Source organism: Musca autumnalis, unplaced genomic scaffold, assembly GCF_047663935.1.
Source record: "Musca autumnalis isolate F117 unplaced genomic scaffold, ASM4766393v1 scaffold_1, whole genome shotgun sequence".
Lineage (NCBI taxonomy): Eukaryota > Metazoa > Arthropoda > Insecta > Diptera > Muscidae > Musca > Musca autumnalis.
In genome coordinates this window covers 108,430,465-108,443,758 of record NW_027411644.1, presented here as the reverse complement: position 1 = coordinate 108,443,758, position 13,294 = coordinate 108,430,465, and positions in this window count along the sequence as shown.

Here is a 13,294-nt window from a genome sequence, read left to right as displayed (position 1 = left end):
ACAAAGATTCTTCGAGTACAGCAATACAATGGCATGCTTTCGTTGCAGTAGTTGCTCGGTGTCACCGTGAGAGTCACCCTAATCACAATATAGTGGATAGGACACCCCACCCAGGCATGTCCCTTCATGATCAAGAAAGAGATCCCTTCTTCACGATCTAGAAAGAGTGGTCCAACGTTACAAGAGAGAACCCCTAGATCAACAAGCATATAAAGCAGATTTTAATAGCATACACACGGATGCAGTCGCAGATGTAAAAAAACTATCCTATGAAAGCGGGGAACATCCCCCATCTATCGCAGCTGAGGAGCGTCATGTGCCATGACAAACCAGAGTAGTTGTGCAACCGTCTAAATTCCTATAGGGCAAGGATCGATTATACGGTCAAAACATCTGGCCAGCATGCGGTACAGGCCCGCACGCCAAACCTACTCAACTAACTCCCGTAGCTCTGTGGTTACTGCCCATCGTAGCGCCCCATTAATAAAATTGTGTACTGTTACAACAACATACTTACGCTTTACATGAACAATATACGTACTTGGTGTGTCACATATATTGTTAATGTGCAGTGTAATTATGTTGTTGTAACAGTATCACAGCATCATCACCCTAAGCTTGGTTTAGATGATTATATATTTATACGACGATTAAGTGCATTATTTCGATTCGGAGAACTTTCGTAGGTTGAAAGCAAACTTTAAAGATTTCACTATTGAAGGTATGTTTTGGACCAAACCTAACGCCTTGTTTACTTGTTAAATTTCCTATTGTTACTCTTAATTAACAATCTAGACAAAATTTGACACACACATATCGTACCTTTTAACTTGTTACTAGCATGAAGACATCAGAAATTTCTATTAAGTATAAGCTAGACTCTATCTAGACTTAATATTAAGAGTTTGACTCTGCATTTATCATCCGTTCCATTGAAGCCTAATCGACTTTGTTTAATTATGTCATTAAAATCCGTCTTGTTCATAATGTGTTAATTGAACTTGATTTGTTTGTGTTAAGTTCGTTTAAACGTTTAATGCAGCTTTAATGTGCCGCTTTATTTGCATTACCATTTAACCCCACGTATGGTGATAATTTTTACCGAATGGCCTACTGATAAAGATGCTATAATTGGGTAATTAATATTCGCTAAAAGTTTGTGTAGAATTAAAATGTTTTTTTTTTTTTTTGATTGACGCACGTGTTAATGCACTATGGTCTCAAATCCAAATGTTCCTGCCAAAACTATTTCAACGGCCATTTTGTATTGAAATTAATTATTATTTATAATATATGCATAAAAAACACTATTTATTGCGAGTTATCGGTCAAAATTGCGAAAAAATCAACTATGGAAAATGAAATCAACATCGATGAAGCAGATCAAGCTGAACCGAATCAACCAGAACCAAATCAAGCTGTACCAAAACCGCCACCAATTTTTATTCCGGACGTCAAGAATGTTACTAAAATGTTGGATAGCATAAATAAAATTATTCATTTGAAGATTTTAATTTTAAATCTCTTCTAAAAGGTTCGTCTAATGATAAAAAACGTTGATTCGTACCGAAAAGTAATTAAGCACTTTGATAGTAACAATATATATCATACTTATCAACTGAAAACGGAAAGAGCTTACAGGGTAGTAATTAAAAATTTACATTACACCACCGATGTTTCGGATATAAAAGCCTTTTTAATGAGCAAGGGTCACGATGTAAGGAGCGTACGTAACATAATTAGCAGAAAAACCAAGGAGCCTTTACCCATGTTCTTCGTTGATTTGGACCCCAAAAGTAACAATAAAGATCTGGTATATTCAATAACATTGTTACTATTGAACCCCCAAGAAAATTTGACGACTTAGTGCAATATTTTAGATGTCAAGAATTTGGACACACAAAATCATACTGCCGTAAACCTTTTATGTGTGTTAAATGTGGTTTAGGTCATCCCACATTAGAATGTAACAAACCAGAAAATACCGCACCTAAATGTTTGCACTGCTTGAACACCCATACAGCTAGTTACAAAGGATGCCCGATTTACCAAAAACTGGTTCAAAAGAAGTCTGCTCCCGTGTATTCTAAACGTAACGAAATTGCTTATGAAGATAACACCATGCCCAACCAGACTTCAGATAACTTTGTGTCATATGCCCAAGCCGTAAAAGGTCAAAGCACGGGAGAAATAAATTTGTTAAGCAAGATAGAATCTTTGCTAACAAAACAAATAGAAATGACAAATTCTTTAATGAATATGATGACATTGCTAATGTCAAAATTATGCAAGTAGATTTGATCATTGCTGAGTGGAATGCCAATGGCATTTCAAATCATAGAAATGAAATAGAATTACTTCTTCATAAAAATTTCATAGATATTCTACTTATTTCTGAAACTCATTTTACAAGCAAATCATACTTCAGAATAAAAGATTATGACATTATAACAGCGAATCATCCAAATAACCGAGCCCATGGAGGTGCAGCTATAATTATTAAATCTAAAATTATATACGAAGAAGCGGAGCCAATCTTAGAATCTTTTATGCAGGCAGCTGGTGTTAATATAATATGCGAAAATTCAAAAGTATCTATTTACTCCGTTTATATTCCTCCTCGATTTAATTTAAAATGTATACAATATGAAAATTTCTTCAAAAATCTTGGAAACAAATTCATCGTCGGTGGCGATTTCAATGCCAAACATACTTGGAGGGGATCTCGCCTATCAAACCCCAAAGGAAGAGAACTGTATAAATGCATCGCTTTAAACCATTACGAAGTTTTGTCAACTGGTAGTCCTACATATTGGCCTGCAGACCCAAATAAAATTCCCGATCTCATAGATTTGTTCATCTACTCAGGAATATGCCAGTCAATGCTAAGTATAAATGCATGTTATGACTTAGACTCAGATCACAGTCCAATTATTCTTAACTTTAGTACAATAAATGTTCATAAACATAAACATAAAACATTAATTAAATCAAAAACCAACATACCTATGGTACAACAACATCACATTGAACAACACCTAAATTTAAATATCCCGATTAAATCCGGTAAGGAATTGGAATATGCTGTAGAACATTTAATACAAGTCATACACAATGCTACAAATCTATATACTCCCGATAAAATTGATCTAAATTCCACAAACTTTTATGTTAGGGCTGAAATACGATCAATGATAAGAGGAAAGAGACGATTGCGCAGAATTTGGCAAAATTCGAGACACCCAATGGACAAAACAAATTTAAACAGAGCTTCAAATCGGCTTAAAACCCTTCTAAGTGACTACAAAAACCAATCAATTGGAAGCTTCTTAAGTAATTTAAGCCCAGATGAAAGTAACGAGCACAGTTTATGGAGAGCAACAAAATATCTTAAGAGACCTCAAAAGAGAAATGTGCCTATAAAACATTCAAATGGAAATTGGTGTAGATCAAACAAGGACAAAGCTGAGGCGTTTAAAGACCACTTGGAGAATTCCTTTACACCTTTTGATTTATGTAGTCCCCAACAAAATAAATTAATTTCCGATTTTTTGGATGTTCCATGCCAAATGAGCCGCCCTATTAAACATTTTACATTTAGTAAAGTTTGTAAGGAAATTAAAATTCGAAAGAAAAAAACACCAGGGTCAGACTTAGTTGATCACAAAGTCATAAGAATGCTTCCAAAGAAGGGTTTAGTGTTCCTAACAACAATTTATAATTCTATTATGAGGCTGTCCCATTTTCCAGTGCTATGGAAATGTGCTAACATAATTATGATACCAAAACCTGGAAAATCTGAAAACCTGTTATCATCGTAGGCCTATAAGTTTATTGTCCATATTTTCTAAACTGTTCGAAAAATTATTTCGAAAGCGACTTTCCGATTTTAAATAATACAAATGTTATGCCATATCATCAGTTTGGATTCAGAGAAAATCACGGAACACCTGAGCAGTGTCATAGACTGGTGAAGGTTATAAGAGATTGTTTGGAATGTAAGCAGTTCTGTTCTGCAGCCTTTCTGGATGTTTGACAGGGTTTGATAGGGTTTGGCACCAAAGCTTGTTATATAAACTAAAAATGTTATTACCTGCTCCTTTTTATTTATTATTAAATTCATATCTGAATGGAAGAACATTTTATGTACACATCAATGATAAAGAATCTAATTTTGGCGTCATTAAAGCTGGTGTGCCACAAGGTAGTGTTTTAGGTCCTGTTTTATATACGCTTTATACAGCAGATATGCCCGTAAGAAATGAGACTATGATTGCTACTTATGCAGATGATACTGCCGTTCTTTCTATAAACGATGATCCTTCTTCAGCTACTGACTTACTCCAGACACATCTGAATGATATCGAGAAATGATTTAATAACTGGAATATTGGATTCAATACTGAAAAATCTGTGCATGTTACATTTTCCTTAAGGAAAGGAAACTGTCCTTCTCCAAAATAGAATGGACTTACAATTCCTTCTCCAGATTGTGTTAAATATCTCGGTCTGCAAACTTAACTGGAAAAATCATATAACACATAAGAGACAGCAACTAGATCTGAAGACTAAAAGAATGTTCTGGCTTCTTGGTCCAAAATCAAAACTGAACCTGAATAACAAATTACTACTGTATAAGACCATTCTTAAGCCTATTTGGACATATGGTGTACAACTATGGGGAACAGCCAGCAATTCTATTATTGAGATACTTCAACGATATCAATCAAAGACGCTTAGATTGATTACAGGTGCTCCTTGGTTTCTAAATAATAACGCGATTCATAGAGATTTAAACATAAATAAAATTACAGATGAAATTAAACAAAAATTAGTACTACGTATCTTAACAGATTAAGTAACCATTCGAATGTGTTAGCAATTAATCTATTAGATGACACAGATGAAATTAGAAGACTAAAACGAAGACATGTTTTAGACCACCCATTTATTTAATGAGTTTCATAAAATATGTAATCTGAAATTAAAATTGTAATATGTATTTATTGTTAAATCCATTGGGTTTAACAATTCTGTTATATTGTAGTAATTATTAAATTTGCTGAATGTTTCTTGTAAATAGATTGCAAATAAAAAGAATAAATAAAAAAAATGCGAAAAACCGCCAAAATTTAAAAAAAAATGATATTTGATAACAAATCTTGTCGTTTAAAATCATTCGAAAATTAGGTAGGGTAAGTGCTCCTATCTCCGGCATGTACCAGTAGTCGGCACCTTACGTATTTGAATTCAAATAACTCATAATTACAACAACAAAATATGAAAATGATGTTAAAAATGTTTTAACAATATTGTCAGCTAACTCTGTGTAAAATTTCATTGAGCTTGAACCATTTATTATATCGTAATTTAACTTTTTGGTAGTGAGTGTTTTTCACCTCAACCGAAAATGCATGTCTTTTAAGACAAGTAAAAAAGTATCAGTCGGCTTTGCCGACAGAGATATACCCTCAGCCTGTGTATATTGAAACAATTTTTTCCCAAAATACGTATGTATTTAGGGGGTTTTAAAAATTTTGGGCGTTTTAACAGACAAAAATGTTGATTAGGATTAAAGATCAAAAGTTTTGCGGAGGAGATACTAAAAGGAATGGATCGACATTGACCGTTATGGAAGTGGATCTCCAGCCACTACATATGGTGCCATAGGGGGTTTTTACACTCTTTGGGCTGTTTGCTCAAGAAGTATGTTTGGATCCAAACATATTATTTGTTTGCACCCAAACTTATTATTTGTTTGCTGCATTTATTTGTCTGCGTGTATGCATTTAATTTATGTATTAATTCGTTTATGTTAAAAAGTTTTATTGAATACATATTAACATGATTTATAATTTAAACACAAAAATATCTGTTTTTCGTAACTACTCGGTACATGTTTTGGCGGTGTCCGGATTATCGAGACTATACTGTACATAAAAGCATTGATTTTACTACACTAATTTTACCACTATCTTCGTTCTTTTTTAAATATTATGAAAATACTCACCAACAGCTTCCCAATTCATAATACATTTTTGTCTCACTTCTGTATATTTATGCAAGAAGACAACACAAGAAAAAATAGTATATTCTACAACACAAAATCTTGTTTATTTTTATGCAAAAAGTGCCAACATTGACAAGTCAGAAGCTAACGATATCTATCGGTATTAACAAACACTAATTATTTCCTGTTGAATTGAAGTGGTTTTATTATATTGCGCGGAAAAAGTAAAATTTGTTTACCTTCAAAAAATAGTTTTGTCCAAAAAGTTCCTGATTGAGACCATAGTGTAATGGCTTAAAAGATGTTAGCTTAAAACAAGTACAAAATGCGTTAAATTCGTTCGAGTCTAGGTATATAAAACCATCACGAAAGTTTTGAAAATTTGTCGTAAGGCTTTATACTAAGTGGCAATTTACCTTCAATTTCGATAACACGTATTAACAACCGATTTTAATTTATGGCAAAACCCCTAATGCCAAAATGGAATACCGTCGTAGGCCCACAACAAATGTCATCAAATCTACATCTATGTCAGTCCAAAATTCTTTGTGGAAAAGTTTTCAAACCATTTATTCAGCTTATTTGATCGGAAATTGTCGAAATATCTCAAATTAGGATCGATTCGACATCATCCGGATTTAGTATGCATTTGTATGCATTATACTAAAAGAATTAATTATAGCTTGACAGGTGTAGCTTTTTTATCTCAGTGTCAATTTACTTGAATTTTACGAGTGAATGTGAGTCCAATTTTGTGCATACAATTCACCCTCGATAAATACCTATTTCAAGTGTTATTCAACAAAATGTGTATTGATTACAAGTGCAATAACATGTGTTCTCATACTTGATTTTGAAAATTCAAGGGGTTGTGTTTTTATTGAGAAGCTCGTTCAGAGAAGTATATGGACACTACACTATCCCAATAAAACTCAATTTTTTATTGAAATGCATACCATCAAAACTTTTTTCATTTGATCCAAAAACCTTAAATATGGAATTTAATGATGTTCGGTTAACGTTAACACGTACCCCCTGATCGATCTACAGGCCGCATTTATTGTCCATTACGCAACATTTTACCATTTAATGTTTATAAACACACATATTTTCGATGAAATTTTTCAGCTTCTATCAAAGGCTAAATTTGCTAATTTAACATAGGCCCAACTTTAGGTACAGCCCTCATAGAACGGTACCCCCTGATTTCTGATATTATGAGGGTCATGACCATAATCACTCAATGAAATTTGGCAGTTGGTCTTCTCTAGTTTTATACCCTAAACAGACGGCAGAGTTAATTTGCATTAAAAATTCCTTAATTTTAATTAATTTTTCAACCCGACAGACGATAGTTTCTGCATTTACATTGCAATTGAATTGCAGGAATGATGCATTTCCGGAGCGCCAAACAACAACATGTGGTGTTAGATGCTGCGTGTGTTGTTGTTGGGGAAACTCGTATTCCGCCGACGAAAGCTATGAAAGCGTCAACAGTGGGATGTTCATAAGAACTTATAGATGGTTTAGCTCAAAATAGGTGCAGAATAAGTCAATGTACGACCTTGCCAAACTATTAACAACTGTAAATGGCTCAAACATTCCAAGAGTTGTTGAAGGTATCACTGAAAGTGTATATTCTTCGCAAAGCAGATTCAAATTAGTTTTTGTGCGGGTGTTCTTTAATCCTCTATTGCCGACACCTTTCAAAACTGCTACCATATCCGCCCATCTCATCGGACGTTATCATTTTTCTCATATGACTTTCTACCATTACCTTAGCCTTCCATCAGAATAAGTCATATTAATGACAGCAATTTGAAGATTGTTTTGAAATAATTAACGGTGCAAGACTGGTTGCCACCGTGGTGCAATGGTATGCACACCCGCCTTGCACGCTGAAGGTCGTGGGTTCGATTCCCCGGCCAAGCAACATCAAACAATTTTCAACGGTGGTAAAATACCCCTCAGTAATGTTGGCGACATTTCCTGAGTATTTCAGCCATGTAAAACTTCTCTACAAGTGGTGATTTAAGACACGCCGTTCGGACTCGGCGATAAACTGTAGGTCGCATATCATTGAGCTAATATGAATCGGGGTGCACCCATTGATATGAGAAAAGTCTCCCTTGCCCCATCTGGGATGTTTGTGGAACAATTATACCTGCACCGCGATCGTAAGCAAACATATTTTAATTTGGCAGTCACCTCGGTTGGTGCTGCCATTTTGTTATCTTTGCTGTAAGGATACACAAGTCGAACTTAGATTAATTGATTGACTTTTGATTCCTCTACCATCGATGTCTCATTGACTCGTTTTATAATGGCAGCTTCTTCTGTTGACAAAAAAGACAACACTAAATAGTCACTTTTGCCGGCACCACCTGCCGCCTTCCCAGGTCGATGAAAGTTGTCATTCTATGTGTCTTCGGTTCCTTACCTTTCATTGCAATCAGCCTCACAAGGATATCCTTCTTCCACATTTACAATAAGGCTCTGACATTCTCCATATTATGATATTTGCATTTGGTCGACATTTGTGCAACATTTGTCATCTGGATACACTGCTTTTTGTATTAGCCGATATTTCTGCCGCCATCTCATCTCGTTCGGTTTCAGCCAAAAGGCCGACCTTCTCCGAACTCCTTAAGCTTCACTTTGTCAAAGTCTAGACCTCTCGCTCCGTTTCTTGGTTGGTAGTAAGTATTTCTTTATAGGCTGACCTAGTTTCTTTAGCATCACGCAGATCATTATTGAGCTGTTCTCTTAGTTTCATGGTAAGTTTTGAGACATCTTCTTTCTCTTTTTATGCTATCATGGCGTCTTCCATTTTTATGATTTCATAGCTGCTACCGCGGCATTGTGTTCCATCCGCTCCTTGTCCAATTCGACTGTAAGCTCATCCACTTGTTTCTTCAGGCCACATACTTCCTTTTTGACCTCAACTAATTTATCCTGGATATCTCTTTCACGGACTTTCTCACGATTTCGTTCCTCCCATCACATAACAATATCAGGAAATTTCATTTTTATACCTTCCACCATGCTATGGAGGGTATATTAATTTTGTCATTCCGTCCGTAACTTCTCGAAATAATCATTTTAGACGCCACAAAGTATATATATTCCTGATCAGAGCGCTGGCAAATCTACATCAACATAGAGATGTCCGTCCGTCTGTCCCAATGTGGAACACATTCTAGCGTTCGAACGGATTGAAGCAGATGGATAACGTTTTGGTATTGAAAACGGGCTATATAAGACCACGTTTTGGTATAGCCCCCATACAATGTAACGCGTTACGAGTCGACGTTATTTCGTGTTTCCAGAGGCTAAAAACATTTGTACCAAAAAATGTTTATACACGTCCACGTTTGGATATGGCCCCCATAGGACGGTACCTCCCGATTTTCAGTATTGTGAAAGTTTTATATGTATTATCGTAACAAAATAACTGTTATTATACCGCTGAAATGGCAGACATTTTGGGGGTATGAAACTTTCCACCTGAATTTTGTCGATATTGATCTACGTCTTGATATAGCCCCCATAGAGCGGTATATCCCGATTTTCGGTATTTTGAATTTTGTGTCCTCAATATCCCCCCGATATGGCTGAAATTTGATATCTAGTCTTCTTAGGGGGTATAACACTTCATACCAAAATGTGTCGGCATAGTTTCATGTCTTCATATAGTCCCCATAGAGCAGTACCTCCCGATTTTCGCTATTTTGAAGGTTGTGGCCTCAATATCCCCCCAATATGGCTTAAATTTGGTACATAGTTTTCTTTGGGGGTATAACACTTTCATCCCAAAATGTGTTGTCATAGGTTCACGTCTTCATATAGTCCCAATAGAGCAGTACTTCCCGATTTTCGATATTTTGAAGATTGTGGCCTAAAAATCCCGCTGAAATGGCTGAATTTTGGAATTTTTTTGGGTATATAAAACTTTCCACCAGAAATTTGTCGGTATAGGCCTTATATAGCCCCCATAGAACGGCACTCACGGATTTTCGATATTTTGAAAGTTTTAGCCAGGGGTAAAAAACATTATAACAGGTACAAAACATTCCGTGCAAAATATCAGACAGAATACGTCCATATATTGGTCCCATGTAAATGTACCGCCCAATTTAAGATTTTTTAAAGATTTTAGTCACATTTTTCTTCCGAACTAGTTATTAACTGGAATTTTTTTATTCCCAGAAGATAGAAAATTTACTCGCAAAAAAACTATCCATCGGACATGGACCGGTGTAGCCAATTTTTTGTATTTCGAATGGGTTTTTTAATCAAATTTTCGACCGAGATTGCTGTAATGTGGTATTCTGTTTAGTCAGAGGATAGAAAGAACAACGATGAGCTCTTCTAAAGAGTGTTGCAACATTTGCCTTCTGAAGTGCATGTAAAGTGGGATTTTGGAATATCAATGGGCAGAAAATCTCCACACAGGAAATTATAAGTATAACGTAATTATGTTTGTTTTGTTTATTGTTGAAGATTCAATCTAATTTTCGATTGCTTGAGTGGAGTATTCCCCCATTGGCTCAACTTCATTTATTACCCTCTATTACAGAGAGTAATATTTTTCAACACGAACTGACAGTGTTGCAAAATTTTACTGATCGCTACCAATATCATGATTTCATCCCGGCGAAGGGAATTATCAATTGGCTTCTCAGTTTTTGAAATGATGCCTTTTTTAGTGAAAAACCGAACTCTTTAAGTGTCTAGTATTCCCAAATGAATGAGAATCACACTCAATTTTCGGCTTTTCCAAAGAAACACCAAAATCAAAATAGTCAGTTCGTTTTGAAAAATAGAGGGTAATAAATGAAGTTGGGCCAATGGGGGAATACTCCACTCAAGCAATCGAAAATGAGATTGAATCTTCAACAATAAACAAAACAAACAAAAAACAGCCGAGGCACGGGCGAATGGAGCTTTGTTAAAAACAAAATTCCAATAACAACCTCACAGGCAACTGTGGTGATGTTATTTTCAACTCACAGAATTCGAAGAATTCTTAGTTGATACGTGCTGACATGTTGCAGAATATTTTGATTTTGGTGTTTCTTTGGAAAAGCCGAAAAGTGAGTGTGATTCTCATTCATTTGGGAATACTAGACACTCAAAGAGTTCGGTTTTTCACTAAAAAAGGCATCATTTCAAAAACTGAGAAGCCAATTGATAATTCCCTTCGCCGGGATGAAATCATGACATTAGTAGCGTTCAGTAAAATTTTGCAACACTGTCAGTTCGTTTTGAAAAACATTACTCTCTGTAACAGAGGGTAATAAATGAAGTTGAGCCAATGGGGGAATACTCCACTCAAGCAATCGAAAATAACGTAATTATCTTAAGTTAAGATATTATTCTCTTCCAAGGAGTTATACTTAACATAGGTAGTAGTTACTAATTGTTCATATTGTCTTCAATACAATGGTGGTGAAGGGTATAAAAAGCTAACCCCGTTCTTACTTGTTTATTGTTATTTATTTTCATGAACATGAATATTTGACAACAGCCTATTGATTTTTAACAGCATTGCCATATTGAAATATCTAAATTCAGTTTGATTTTGAGCGTTAACAACAATAAAAATGGGGATAATGTACAAATTAATTTGAATTAAGGCTCTTAATGCAAATTAAGGCTGCCGTCTGTCTAGGCTATTAGAAAAGCTTCTTGCTGAAAATTTTCAGGATTTGTCCACGTTTTGATAGGGCCCACATAGAATGAAATGTTAGGAATTTTGAAGGTCTGATATTTTATTAATTCGAAATGGACCAAGTTGGCACTAAGATATCCTTAGTATTTTGGCAACATCTTTGAAAAGGCAAAAAACCGACAATATTTTGAATAGAATAAAAACATTTGGTTAGGGGGAACATAACTAAATATTTACATAAAATTTAGTTCTAGTAGGAAATTACGGAAACAAAGACTTTTTTCAATATTTCGAAAAATTCAACAAACACAAACCTGCATAAAATTTAATTTAATTCCTTGTTTTTCAATATTTTATTTAAGTTTGGTCAATCAGTATACAGTTGATTCAATTTTATACTAATACTAGCAAAGTGCCCGCTATGCTGAAAGAGAATAAAAAATTAATATTTTATATTGTTGTATTAATATATATTTTAATTGATATTTAATTTTATGTAAGTACTGTTCGTACCCCTCTGGTTCGTATTTCCAAAAAAAGTAAATCGGCCGTATCGCACACCTACACAATGTGGTACCAATGGTACAATATTCAATACTTTTGAAACCTTCAAGAACAAACTTGGCGTCACACTTGTTTCATGTGGTTGTTGTTTCTTACGCGTGACGCGACTCACAACGTACCGTATGTGCCGAGGCCTTAACTGGCACAAAATACAGATTCCAGCTAAATAATTTCACCCAACAACAAATTGTGTACCACTTAGTATACTTATGCTACGCAAGTTTGAAAAAATTATGTTTTTTTTCCGGATTAGTCTTCTACAAATTATGAAAAATGTTCTTATAAAAACCGTTCAATGTGTCAACATACATATGTATTTATTACAGTCCACAGCATTAACGATAAAAATAAAATGTCCCAGTATTTTAAATGGTGGAAAAGATTATTCTGATGTCTGGAAGCATTTATGCATGGAAATAACATCAGAAGGACATTTTCAAACAGATCCAAGACGAGTCTTCAAACTACACTTTTCCCAAATTTTGTGTGGGAGGTACCCAAAGGACATATTCGAACACGGACTATATTTGGAAGGAATAATATGATGTGACAAGTTTGGACCAATTTGATTACTCCCTTTCAGGAGTTAACACAATTTTATACTTAAGGGTTATACGTTTTTTTGCAATTTTCGCGAATATCAAAAAGATCGCCATACCGTCGTGAAGGGCATGAAATATGTCAAGAGATGTGGTGTCAATTTTATCTATAGTGGCAAAAGTTGACTCAACGAATGCATTCCGCTTTTGTTATCTATTTATTTCTGTTATCTTTTATAATTGATTTTTCGTGTAAATCTTTTATACCAAACCATTCTGCAGAAAGCAGTGAATCTAAAAATATTATACAAATTTTAGTATTGCCATTGGCATTAACTTTTCTACATCCTTGACCTAAACTATTACCTGCGGCTTTTAGATTAATTATGGTTACCCTACAATAACAACTTACCTGACTGAGTTCCTGAGCCGATATTATTTGCATATAAATGACTACACAGAAAAAAGAAATTCATTCAATTTATGAATAGTGTTCAGATTTTTACA